A 13,235-nucleotide genomic window follows, 5' to 3' on the forward strand; every position below is an offset into this window, starting at 1 on the left:
TGTATCGCTCCCAAGCCTCATATAACACTTCGAGCTCTCTTTGCCTGAAATTGGTGATCTCTATTTTCAACTGAGCAGATTTAGTAGGAGGAAAATACTTTGACATAAACTTCGTAACCAAATCTGCCCAAGTAGTAACACTTCCCAGCGGTAGAGATTGGAGCCAACTCCTTGTGTGATCCCTAAAAGAAAACGGAAACAGGCGCAATCGAATAATTTCGTCAGAAACACCGTTAATTTTTACCGTATCCGTGATCTCCAGAAAAGTTCTGAGGTGAAGATGGGGATCTGCGGTGGCTGCTCCTCCAAATTGGTTCTGTTGAACCATGTTGATGAGTGCGGGCTTTAGCTCGAAATTATTAGCAGCAATAGTTCCACGAGCTATTCCAGAGTAGTGAGCATTGATAACTGGGCGGAAATGTTCCCGGATTGGCACCTCTCTAGGGAGTTCATTCTGATGATCTCTGTTTTCAGCCATTGCTTTAATTTCGTCTCTCCTTGCTTTCCTTAATCTCCTGGCAGTTCTTTTGATTTCCGGATAAAAAATTAGCAAGTCAGGATTTTGAAATCTTCGCATGCACTGCAAAACAAAAAGATTATAGATTAACAAAGTAAATAAAATAAAATAAAATAAAGTCTAAATTAAAGTAAAGACTAATTAGTAATTATATCAATATTCAATTAAATAGTTTACTCCCCGGCAACGGCGCCAAAAAATTGTTGCGTATTTTCATTACCGCAAGTATACGGTGTCAACTTTTAGTACTGGTTTGAGTACAGATATCGATCCCACGAAGATTAAATATTTAAAACTGTATATTAAGTACCATAATTGACATAGCTCGACTTTATTTAGACAAGTTAAATAGTTGGTTCAAAATCACTTCAAATAAAATAACAATTCCTGTAATTCTAGCACGCAGTAGAAATTCACTGAGGAGATAAATCTAGAGATATGATTTCGTCTGGCTTCCCCTATGCTAAATAAAAATTAACTAACAAGTTTTTAAAGTGCATCGTATCTACTAACCAAGAACTCGCAATTTGTTTTCTATTCCCACTGTCGAGTGATAAATAGAACTGTATTACCTATTACCGATTTTAATATGTCTATTCAAAATCAAGCAACACGTAATAAATGCAACCAAGGTCCTCTTTTGGATTCGTCAGAGTTATACGTCTTTTGCACGTTATAAATATCTAACGATGTGATTTCCCCTGTCCTAATTTCGATCACCTCTCTCGAGTGTTAGATCTCAATTATTAAATCAGTCGAATTATGGCCAGTAATCCAAAAGCATTAATCACGAGAAATCACAAATAAACACGACCAATTAATTCATGAAAATTCAAAATGGCACTAACATAGGTTCAACAAAGACTACATCAATCTCTAGAATATAAAATTAGTTCATACTCGAATCTAAATCAATACAAAACCTGTTTGTAATCATTAAAAACGTAAAAGTAAGAAACCGAATTAAGAACGTGTTGGCGAGAGATGAAAGTGCGTCCGTGTCCGGATTCAACGCCTTCTATCTCCGTTCTTCGCGTCCAGTGCTCTGACTTTTTGATCTCCTTTTTTCGAGTGGTATGACGGCTGCGTGTAAAAAATGCGGAACCCCTAAAAAGAACACGCCGAAGCCTTTATATTTCTGAAAGCTCGCGCCGCGCGCATATGCGCGCCATGAGCGGCACATATGCGCGCTGCTCTCTGGATGTCTCCTGTTGTCTCTCGTGCATATGCGTGGCTTGAGTGGCGCAAATGCGCGAGACTCACTGTATGGGTCGCGCATGTGCGCCGATCTTTCTGCCAGTTGCGCGCATATGCGAGAGAATAAGTCGCGCAAATGCGCGGGGCTGCATTCCACCCTTCGGGGCATTGCTCACACTTCTTCTCCTATGCGCCATTTTAGCTCGTTTTCACGCACGTGTTGTATCCGCGCCTAGATTCTTGCAATTACACCAAAAAAACAACAAAATCACGTAATTCCGCCCCAAAATACTAATAATCTATATGAAGTATAAGAATAATTTAAGTGCATAAAATGCACTTATCAGATCTTCAAAATGTTTTATTTATAGGCCGCAACAATGATATAAACATTTGACAAAAAATATGACCGTTTGGAAAGTTTCTGTACTGTTTTTGAAATTGTAACGCTAAAATTCGCCTTGCTGGACATTTTTCCGAGCTTAAACTGGTCATTCAATGGTTGGTCAATGGTTCAAACTGGTCAAAGGTTGAACTGGAAAACGGTTGAAAATAGTTCAGCGGTTGAAACTGGTCAGCGGTTCAAAGTGGTCAGCAGTTCAATCTGGTCAGCATCTCAACCGCAGCTCAACTGATGTGTTGTGCAGAACCAATAGTTTTATCGCCATTTATCAGCATCTTAAGCTTTGATTCAGGCTTTAACTTCTCAAGATGATTTGTAGATCATCGTCTTATCCCTCGAACGCATACTAGATCATTACATTCCAATAACAGCTGAGAGATATGAACAAAATACCACAATTGCTCATATCAAACTGATTGTTGTTTTCGTGCAATCCTTTTGGCCATTCAGTGAACGGTTTGACCTAAATAACATCTTTTTTTGCCCCACGAACATGAAATACGACTTGTTCCAATTGAGTTTTCTAATTCGTTAATTTGGCGGATTGTCATTTGAATCATTAGTTGAGAGAGATCATCAAAATACGAAAGATTTCCAGAAATTCAGTTTGTGCAGAATTCAGTTTCAGTTTGTTTCTTGTGTTAATAACTTCACACTTGAGTAAATTTGTTAGAAACACAATAACAAATTTTATTAACATCAAAATAAAGATTGCGAACATGAAATGTTCCAACAATCTCTCTCTTTTTAATGATCACAAAACTTGGAAAAACAATCGATTCAACTAACATATTTTATCCACCTTTTTTGTGAATCAAAAAATCATATTTTCAAAACATTTTTAGCACAAAATTTTCTCCCCCTCAAAATTTAAAAATAATCTCTCTATTAAATTTATAATGAGTTCTCCCTCTGTATTTTTGAGAGTTTGAATTTATAAAACTAGAGGAATGACTAACCAATTTTCTCCATGACTCACATATGCTTTCCATTCAACGAATAAACAGCTTTTTTGCATAAATAGGTTGCAAATTTTATGTCGCTGTAATCCTCTACGAGTCTAGTTTGCAACGCAAAAAGCAGTTCATCATTTGGACAATCGAGCAAGGTAATAGGTCATTTTTCCCACAGTCGCTGCAAGTTGTGGAAAATCTAAAATTTTCGAATTTAAACATCAAATTCAGTTTCAATATTCTTTCAAAAACAACCCATTATGAGACCACTTGTTAGGATCGATTTGCAGGAAAATCGTTAAGCTACAATACCTCGGTTATTGAAATAATGAACATCGATTAATTAAATCGAGTTTTGTGTTCAAACCAAGCGGAAGACACTCGAAATAATCATTCGTAGAAAGCGGTTAATATTTTGTAAAGTATTTAAAATATATGCAAGTTGAATGAGTAAAAATATTTTAGTTGAAGCATTTTATCAAACACTTTGTATGCAATATTTTGGTATTTTAAGAAAACATAAAATGCTTCAACAATGCATCTTTAAAAGCAATGAAAATGATGAGTAAATGCAATAAATAAATAGACATGAATTTTTTATGGATGTTCAGAGATTTCAAATGCTTCTACATCATCCTTTCTCCACCTTGGGAAGGATCCACTAGAAGATTTCGATTTATACAAAATCTTGTACAAACTCATTTCAACTTAGGACTTAACTCTTGCCTAATTGAAACTCCTAGCACTAGGCAGCACCTCACAATCAACATATTGTTTAATGTCTCATATGCAAATACTACAAACACATTGTTTTACGTCTTTCTGTGAAGACTCACTCAACTAATATTTGAATTTCAACTCTCTTGTATATGTGTGAGTGATTGTGTGTGTAATTTATCCTTTACAGTGTACTCAAATGTATCCTCACACATGGGCTTGTACTCTCAACTAGCTGATTTTTCATGCTAACTGTCCATGCTTTGAATCCTCTTCAAAAGCTCTTATTTGATCTTCAAGACGTTGTATTTCTTGGCCTCAGCAATGATATATACGTTAGACACAAGAATATAATCATTTGAAAAGTTTCTGTACTATTTCTGAAATTGTAACGGTCAAATTGGCCTTGCTGGACATTTTCCCGAGCTTAAACTGGTCATTCAGCGGTTGGTCAATGGTTGAAAACTGGTCAGCGGTTAAAAACAATTCAGCGGTTGAAACTGGTCAGCGGTTGAACTGGTCCGCGGTTGAACTGGTCCGCGCTTGATACTTGTCATCAGTTCAATCTGGTCAGCATCTCAACCGCAGCTCAACTGGTGTGATGTGCAGAACTAGTAGCTTCATCGCCATTTATCAGCATCTTAATCTTCGATTTAGACTTTGACTTCTAAAGATGATTTGTAGATCTTTGTCTTATCTTTCCAACTCATACTGAATCTCTATATTCCAATAACCGAGTTGAGGGATATGAACAAAATACCACAACTGCTCATACCAAACTGATTGTTGTTTTCGTGCAATCAGTTTGTCCATTCAGTGAAAGGTTTGACCTAGATAACATCCGATTTTGCCCAACTGACGTGAAATACGACTTGTTCCAAATTGTGATTTCTGATCACCCAAGTTAGTATATTGTCATTTGAATCATCCGGTTGAGATATATCATAAAAATACCAAAGCTTGCTAGAAAATCAGTTTGTGCAGAATTTCAATTTCAATTTGCTTCTTATGTTAATAACTTCACACTTGAGAAATATGTTAGAAACACAATAACAAGGTTTGTTAACATCAAAATAAAGATTGAACATGGAATGTTCCAACATTGAGAAATTCTATTTAGACGGAAATATTAAGACAACCAAATCAATTGATAATTGCCGTAATTAAACTCTTTTGAACAATTTGTAGATTAAGTGCTTCCATTTTACCAAATATTATAATCGGTTATGCAAATAAAATCTTTTGATTTGTATAACATGTCAAGTGCTATATTTTGATCGCTATAGTAATAGAGACATGTGTTACTCTCAACACAATCATAGATATTTCTAAATAACTCGGTACACAGTCTTTCATTTTAGTAATAATTGAGTCGATTATTATTTAAAAATATATGGAAGTATCGAATAGATCATATATCTGTTTTAATACAAAGAATCTTAGTTTAAGAGAAAGCATTGCCCTAGAACTTGTGTTGTATAGGTGGTGGTGAAACGTCTACTGCTTAAAAATACTACTAAATTTTTTTTACAAGCTCATTTCTCGAAAATTTGTAAATCATGCATGCATGCAACATTGCTGAAAATTTCACCTTTCAAAAATAATAGTAGTCATCTACCAGATGAAAATACTGCAGCTTAAATTAAAACAAATATGAACGAGTAAAAATTCTGATAACCAATAACATAATAAAATGAATGAATAAAAAAAATATTCATGCCCACTCCTATCTCAAATCATGATGTGAAGAAAATATAAGGTCTCGGGTTCACGTACGCACATCCAGCCCTGCCTACTAAGACTTCGGCACCTCCAGCCTCCTCATCAACATGCTCACCTACATCATTCACACCTATTGAGTCTAAAGACTCAACACACCTGTAACGTTATAACGAATGCATATACATAACATGCAACAGTGAAAAGTTCTGTAATCAATATACATTTCATTATCTTAAAAGCATAAACGTAAACATGTCATAATATAGCAGAACATGTCAAAACATCTCATCATATCATCATATACTTGTTCATTTTTTTTAATCGAATTCAGTTCGTTAGTTGTGAATTTCGTATTAGCTCTATCGTATCAGCTCTATCGTATCAGATATATTCGATGGACACATCTACATATAACCGTTGTACCCGACGGTAGGGACATCAGCGACAGTATTACCCATCCACTGATCATTGGCCTTACAGCTCATCATATACATATATCGTCAGTTACAACAAACTCTCATCCTTCAAAAATATCATCATTTTCATCACTTATAAAACATGCACATACGTAATTTTCCTTAAAACCAAGCATGCAACGTAGTTTTCATAATTACCAAAAAGGTCATATACATGATACGTAAACATTTAAAAAATGTTAAATTTGTGATCAGGGCGCTGCCAGGACTAAAAACTCGACCCGCGTGCAAAATGACCATTTTGCCCTTGGAAACCCCAAATGATCATTTTCCCCTGAACCTAAAACACCCTAAAACATATTTCTAAACATTCCTTAGACGTAAACTCGAGCGCGTTTCCAAACTTATATGATTCATTTTAAAACTTGGACCGAGGTCGTGATTTTAACCCGAATCAACCCGAAACTTAACCAAAATTTTCCTAACTTAAACCGTGACCTAATAATACATAACCATACCCCTTACCACCCATTTCACACCATTTGGAACCCCTAAAATCCCCCTGACCCTCGCTGATAATTTCTACACCAAGGAGAACGAAACCCTAGTGCACCTTGGACTCTAAATGATCGACCCTAGCTTAAGACCAAGCAGACCAGCACCTAACCAACTATACTGAGACCAAGTCTGAACCAAAGAGGCCCTCCTTGACCAACCCTAGCCAAACCTACTGCCCAAGTAACCAGCCCCACACGTTACACATGAAGCCACACCGATCAAGCCAAACGAGCCACCCCTCAACCTAGCTCCTTTGATCGGCTTCTAGACAACGACCAGCTGTTCACAGCCCTCTCCCAGCCCTGTCATGCACCCACGAGGGTCAGCTTCCTGACTGGAAACGAGCCATGCACAGCTTCACACCCAAACCCCTCGATCTAGCCATACTCGAGCCACCTCCAATGAAGCTAGCATTCGGCCTTCACCAAAAACTCGACTACCTAGCGACTCCAGCCTCTTGGCACCATGACCTCCATGATATACAGCCCTTACACACGCATCCGTGGCAGCCCCTTACATCAAGCCATAAAAAAAACGTGAGTTCAACAAGGAGTAGAAAATTTTCATGAAAGCTTGCAAACCAATGCACCAAAACCTTAAGGCTTCTGTTTATTCACATAAATACACACAAATAAATATAAAATAATGTTAATTATGAGGGAAAAATTTTTTTTATGGCTTTTCTTAAAGTTTATATGCTTGAAAACTCGAAGAAATATGCACAAGATGTGAAATGGATAGGCGGGGAAGAAGCTTTCTTGAAAAAAAAACTATGGGGCCGAAGCTCGCTGCTGAAAGGAGGAGGAAATATTGCTGTTTACCCAGACGGTCGGACTAGAACAGATCTCCGCTGGAAGTCAATCAAAACTCGGTTCCTCAATAGCCAGTCCATCCCCAGAATGACATCAAATTCTGGAATCGGCAGAACGATAAGATCCGCATACACAAGATTACCATGAAGTTCAAGGTCTATATCTCGGATCACATTAGTAGCAGTCATCACCTCTCCAGAAGGCAATGCTACTTAATACGCTATGTCTATCCCAATTGTCTTGACCTTGAGAGAATTTGCAAAAGTTTCTGAAATGAATGAATGAGTAGCCCCTGAATCTATCAAGGCTTTCGTAGCTGAACCGGCTATAAATATTCTCCCTGAAAGATCAGAATATTATGCTAAACCCAATAGTTTTACAAGAACTATACTTGTAGACATGCTAAGGTCAAAGTTCTTTTAACCTAAATGCCCGTATCTAACACTGATTAGAACATGCAATCCTATCGTAAATTCTAAGTTCAAAATCTTAACCCAAAACTTTAAACTTCAAATACAACTTAAAGATTTAGGATACCTGTCATGAGCATCGTCTCCGGGTTAGTCTCTGCAGCGTGGAGAGCAAAAACTCTGCCTTGGGTAGGCAGATTCTTCTGAGGGCAATTCTTCAATATGTGGTCAGTACTACCACATTTGTAACACTTTCCCGAACCATACATACAAGTCCCAGCATGAAGACGTGAGCACTTGGCACAGACTGGGTACTCCACTGTCCTCGGGACTGCTCGTCCCTGCTGTTGCTGCTACTGCCCTCTGATACTGGGTGGACCATGGAAAGGTCTTTTATTCTGATGATGATGCTGAGGAGGACGGTGTGGTGCTTGAAATGGTCGTTTACCCTGGTGATCGCGCTCAATATCATTCTAGTCTTGTTCTGCCGCTAGAGCTCTGGAAACAGCAACATCATAGGTAGTAGGGCCAGCCACCCTAACATCACGACGTAAGATCGGCCGCAGACCAGTGAGAAAATGCCTCAATTTGGCTCCGGCATCATTAGCAATTAGGTGTACAAAATGACATCCTCTCTCAAACTTATGGATGAACTCCGTAACAATCAAGTCTCCCTGCCTCAGGGTCATGAACTCCGTGGTCAACCTAGAACGCCCCTCTTCAGCAAAATATTTAGAGTAGATTACCTCTGTGAAACGCGTCCAGCTCAAAGTAGCCAAATCCAAAGCTACAGATGCTCCTTCCCACCACAGACGAGCGTCTCCTCCAAACAGATAAGTCGCACAACGAACCCTATCTCCATCCTCGAGCCCCATGAACTCGAAAATAACCTCAAGGGACTTAATCCAGCCCTCGGCAACCATAGGATCTGACGTCCCTAAGAACTCCTTCGGTCGCATCTTCATGAACCGCTCATAGATAGCCTTCGGCCCCGTCTGTCTGACTCCCACTGCATTGTTCCCCGCAAACTGTGCGAAGAACTGAGTCATCCCAGCTAGCATCTGGGCATTAATGTCTGGTGGAGGGGGTGGTGGTAAATCTCTCTCCTCGTTCTCATGACCATGATCATCACCTCCCGTACGATCAATAATGCGTCTAGGAGGCATTCTGTTCCATAATTATAACCCATACGTAACCAACATGCATAATTCCAGTATTTCTTTAAATTTAAATAAATAATGCATAATCGTAATCTTGACATTAAATCTTTCATGCAACCATGATGTAAAAATATTTCAGGCTTTAAAATAAATGCGTAATCGTAAAACTTACAGACCGAAACGTGACTTCATGAGCTTCTCGAGAGCAGTAGTAATATAACCCTTTACAAGATCATAGGCTCTAATACCAACTGTAAAGGCCCGTATTTCGTATTCATATTTTAGCGAAATTATTAAAAATTTCATAATAAATAATTATCTTGCCTCATTTATAAAATGAACATGTAAATAATTTTAACTTTAAAATAACAGCGGAAGTAAACATTGTTTCAAGAAAAAATTGCAAAATAATCCAACGTAAACAATAATTTAAAAATAATCCAACGTATTAAAACTGAGTTTGAATAATAAGAGGTGCATAAACTAAAACATGAGGTCCTCGAGTTTACTACTGCTGCCACAAGATAGCTCACTGGTCTCCGCCCGCAGTCTCGACCTCATCAATACCTACAACAATCAAGTCTAGTGAGTCTAAAGACTCAACATGTATATATCGTGAATAACAAGTAAATATATCATAAAAATCGCCTGCAACGTAAAAATATGGTATCGTAAAGCGCATGGTAAAAATCGTATCATGAATATTATAACTACGTGCATATCTGAAAATCATACGTAAAAGCATTGCTCAATAGAGCCATGTCATATCATATCTTAATTTTCTGGTAGAGATAATGTTTCTAAGCAAATGGCCCATAACATAACGTGAGCGCCTGATCAGACTAAACCACAGTATACTGGGCGGTAGAGATCACCACAGCCCTTGGACTGGATATCCTTACCCATACATAATCGTAAACCGGTCGTAAGTCACTGGGTGGAGAGGTCCTCGGTTGGGCCTACCGACTCCCAAACCCATACATATAGCATATATCTCAAAAATAAACATTTTATATTTTTATGCACGTAATATAATTATAACCTTATTTTTTTTACCGGATGAGTTGGATCACTCCCAGACTTGCAGCGACTTAACTCTAATATGTGACACATGCAAATAATATTATCTTGACTTAAACTTGACAATAGAACCAAAACTCAACAATAAAACCAAAAATGAGACTATTAGGACCAACCACTTGATTTTTAATCATGGTATCGTACCAACCCGAACCAACATTAAACCGACGTTTAACCATGATTAAAAATACCCCAAACATACTGAAAAACATGCATAATAACTGTAAAACACGAAAATGGGTGAAAGGAATCCAAAAACATAAAACACCCTTTCGAGAGTCATTTTGGCACCTTTCACCGTAAATTCTCGTACGACCTCTAAACTCGACCAAATCACAAACGGACAAAAACATGACTTTCCTAACTCGTTGAGGTACTGTCCAGTCCAAGACCATGGGCTAAAAGCCAACCACGAACTCAAACAAGCACCAAAACCAAAGATGAAAGTTGTTGTCAAATTACAGTAGTAGCAGCTTGTGTGTTTGTGGTGTAAACTCTGAAAATTAATGACCATTGGCTTGAACCCCGCCCAAGGACTCTTACCAACATCCTAATGCATGGCTTAGACCATGGCTAAAGGCTAAAAGCCAACCACAAACAAAGCTAACACGTATGACACTGAAACATACTAGCCGAGACCCCAAATTCTGTGCAATGGGATGTGTTGCATTGTTTTGTCATTTTAGATCGTTCTATGTGATCAACCCTGGCTCGATCTAGACCTGATGAAGTGTTGTATGAACCATGGCTACGGGCTAATATCCAACCATCATCCATACAAACACTAGAAACCCGAAACTCACTCACACAAAAACATGAAGAACCGAAATGCACTTGAGTTGTTGTTGTGAAATTCTGATGGATCCATGAACCAAGCTTGGAAAGGGCACCTTGGTCACGTCCTAGACATGCTAAGGGAGGATTCTCACAATAGCTACAGTCCTTAAAACAGCCATGATCCGAATACTCCCTTAACCCATTCCAGGAACCAAAACCGTGACTCATTTTACTGCTAAAGAAAAAGTTGCTGTCATTTCTTTGTTTGTGTTTGTATGGACTTAAACCATTGAACCAAAAACACCCTAACACATTCTAAATTATGCCTAGAATCAGCCTTGGGAGCCTGGAACCGAAGCAACTCCTGAAACCAACCAAAAATACAGCAGCTGTGAAGCAACATCAAAAAGCCGAGAAGCATGTTCCAGTTTTTTTTGTAAAAACTTGCTGTAAATTTCGTGATGTCTCATGATTCTTGATTATATACCGATTTAAAATATCTATTATGACTTGATTGAAGAGCAAAGAAGTAATATATACATGCCTGGAATTTGTTTTGACAAAAACAAATCAATACGACGAATACGAGCGGCGGAGTCGGAGTTGGATTTTCTTTCTTGTTCTTGTGCTGTTCTTACACGATTTAAGCTTCTGTTTTCTGATGTTTTTCGAAGTTAATAGTGTGGATTTGCTAGACACTGAATATGAGTGTTATAGGAGGTGTTAAAGGTGCCATAATATACATTAAGTTGGGAGGTTACAAGTCAAGAATTTGAATGGATTTGAATGGCTTCTCATTCCTTGCTGCCATGGGTTTCTTTCCTTTGTTTTGCTACATATTTTCGATGGTTTTCTTAGTAGTTAGTTGGGGAGAAATGAGGTGTAATATTGTGTTTGAATTACTACTAATTAGTGAATTAAAAATAGGAATGAATACTCCATTAAGTGCAATTAGGAGTGGTTTGAATGGAGAGTTATCAACCCTTGAATTATTTTAAATGTTGGACCCAAAATTATTATTACTAATTTGCATGGTATTTTATTATTTAAATCTTGTATTTTAATTGCTTAAAGTTTAGCACCCTCATTATATATTTTAGTGAATTTACACATTAAATTTAGGATAGATTATTGCATGGCATTCATGACCTCAAATTTAAATATTCCAATGCTATGATTAATTTCTTGAATATATTATACCTAAATTAATTCATCCCCATATGTGTACATATTTTAATTTAAGCTTTAATTAAATATTAACCTAAAGAACTTATTTACCAACTTAGCTCTAATTAATTTATTAAATCCCAAAGACATTTTTTTTCTTTAAATTAAATTATTCTTTGACTAAAATTAAATTTAGAAATATATTTCTTATTATTAATCTTATCTCAAATCTCCAATCTCCGGTCCGGCCTCACGTATTTATCCTGAAAAGATAAAAATAAACATCTACTTTTATAATAAATAAAACACTTCATATAATCAGAAAAATTTATTTTTTTACTTTACATAATAGCAATTATGCATGGCTTATACGTAATTTGATTTTCGGGTTCTACATTACGGTAAGGTTTCTCGAGCCAAAATTCCTTTGATATCCGTATTATATATGACTCGATTGTAACAGAAAAGAGCGGAGGGATTCCTTGTTTATTCAGTTGATGTACTGAAATCAAGTCCACCATTGGCTGATTTGCCAGTGGTATGTGAGTTCGCTGATGTCTTCCCAGATGAGATTCCTGGTTTGCGTCTGATTCAAGAGATAGACTTCAGTATTGAATTGATGCTAGGTACAGTTATGATTTCTATAGCTCCGTACAGAATGGCACCAATTGAGTTGAAAGAATTGAAAGATCAGTTGGAAGATTTACTGGCCAAGGGTTACATCAGACCGAGTGTTTCGCCTTGGGGTCCTCCAGTACTGTTTGTGAGAAAGAAAAACGGTTTGATGAGACTCTGTATCGATTACCGGCAACTGAACAAGGCAACGGTAAAGAAAAAATATCCCTTGCCTCGTATTGATGATTTATTTGATCAGTTGCAGGGTTCTTCTGTATATTCCAAGATCGCTTTGAGATCTGGATATCATCAGCTTAGAGTCAGGGATTCTGATATCCTGAAGACCGCGTTCAGAACAAGGTATGGACATTATGAGTTTATTGTCATGCCGTTTGGTTTGACGAATGCTCCAGATGTATTTCTAGGTCTGATGAACCGTATATTCCAAAGATATCTTGATGATTTCGTGATTATATTTATTGATGATATTTTTATTTATTCGAAAAATATAATGGAGCAAGCTGAACATTTGAGAACTGTGTTGAGAATTTTGAGGACTGAGAAGCTGTATGCGAAACTGTCGAAATGTGAATATTGGTTGAGACAGGTGGTATTTTTGGGTCACATTATATCGGAGACGGTATTTCTGTTGATCCCAATAAGGTTTAAGCCGTGATCAGTTGGCCTAGACCGAAATCTGTACCAGAAATACGCAATTTTATGGGTTTGGC

Source organism: Primulina eburnea, chromosome 5 (assembly GCF_022965805.1).
Source record: "Primulina eburnea isolate SZY01 chromosome 5, ASM2296580v1, whole genome shotgun sequence".
In the NCBI taxonomy this organism is placed as follows: Eukaryota; Viridiplantae; Streptophyta; class Magnoliopsida; order Lamiales; family Gesneriaceae; genus Primulina; species Primulina eburnea.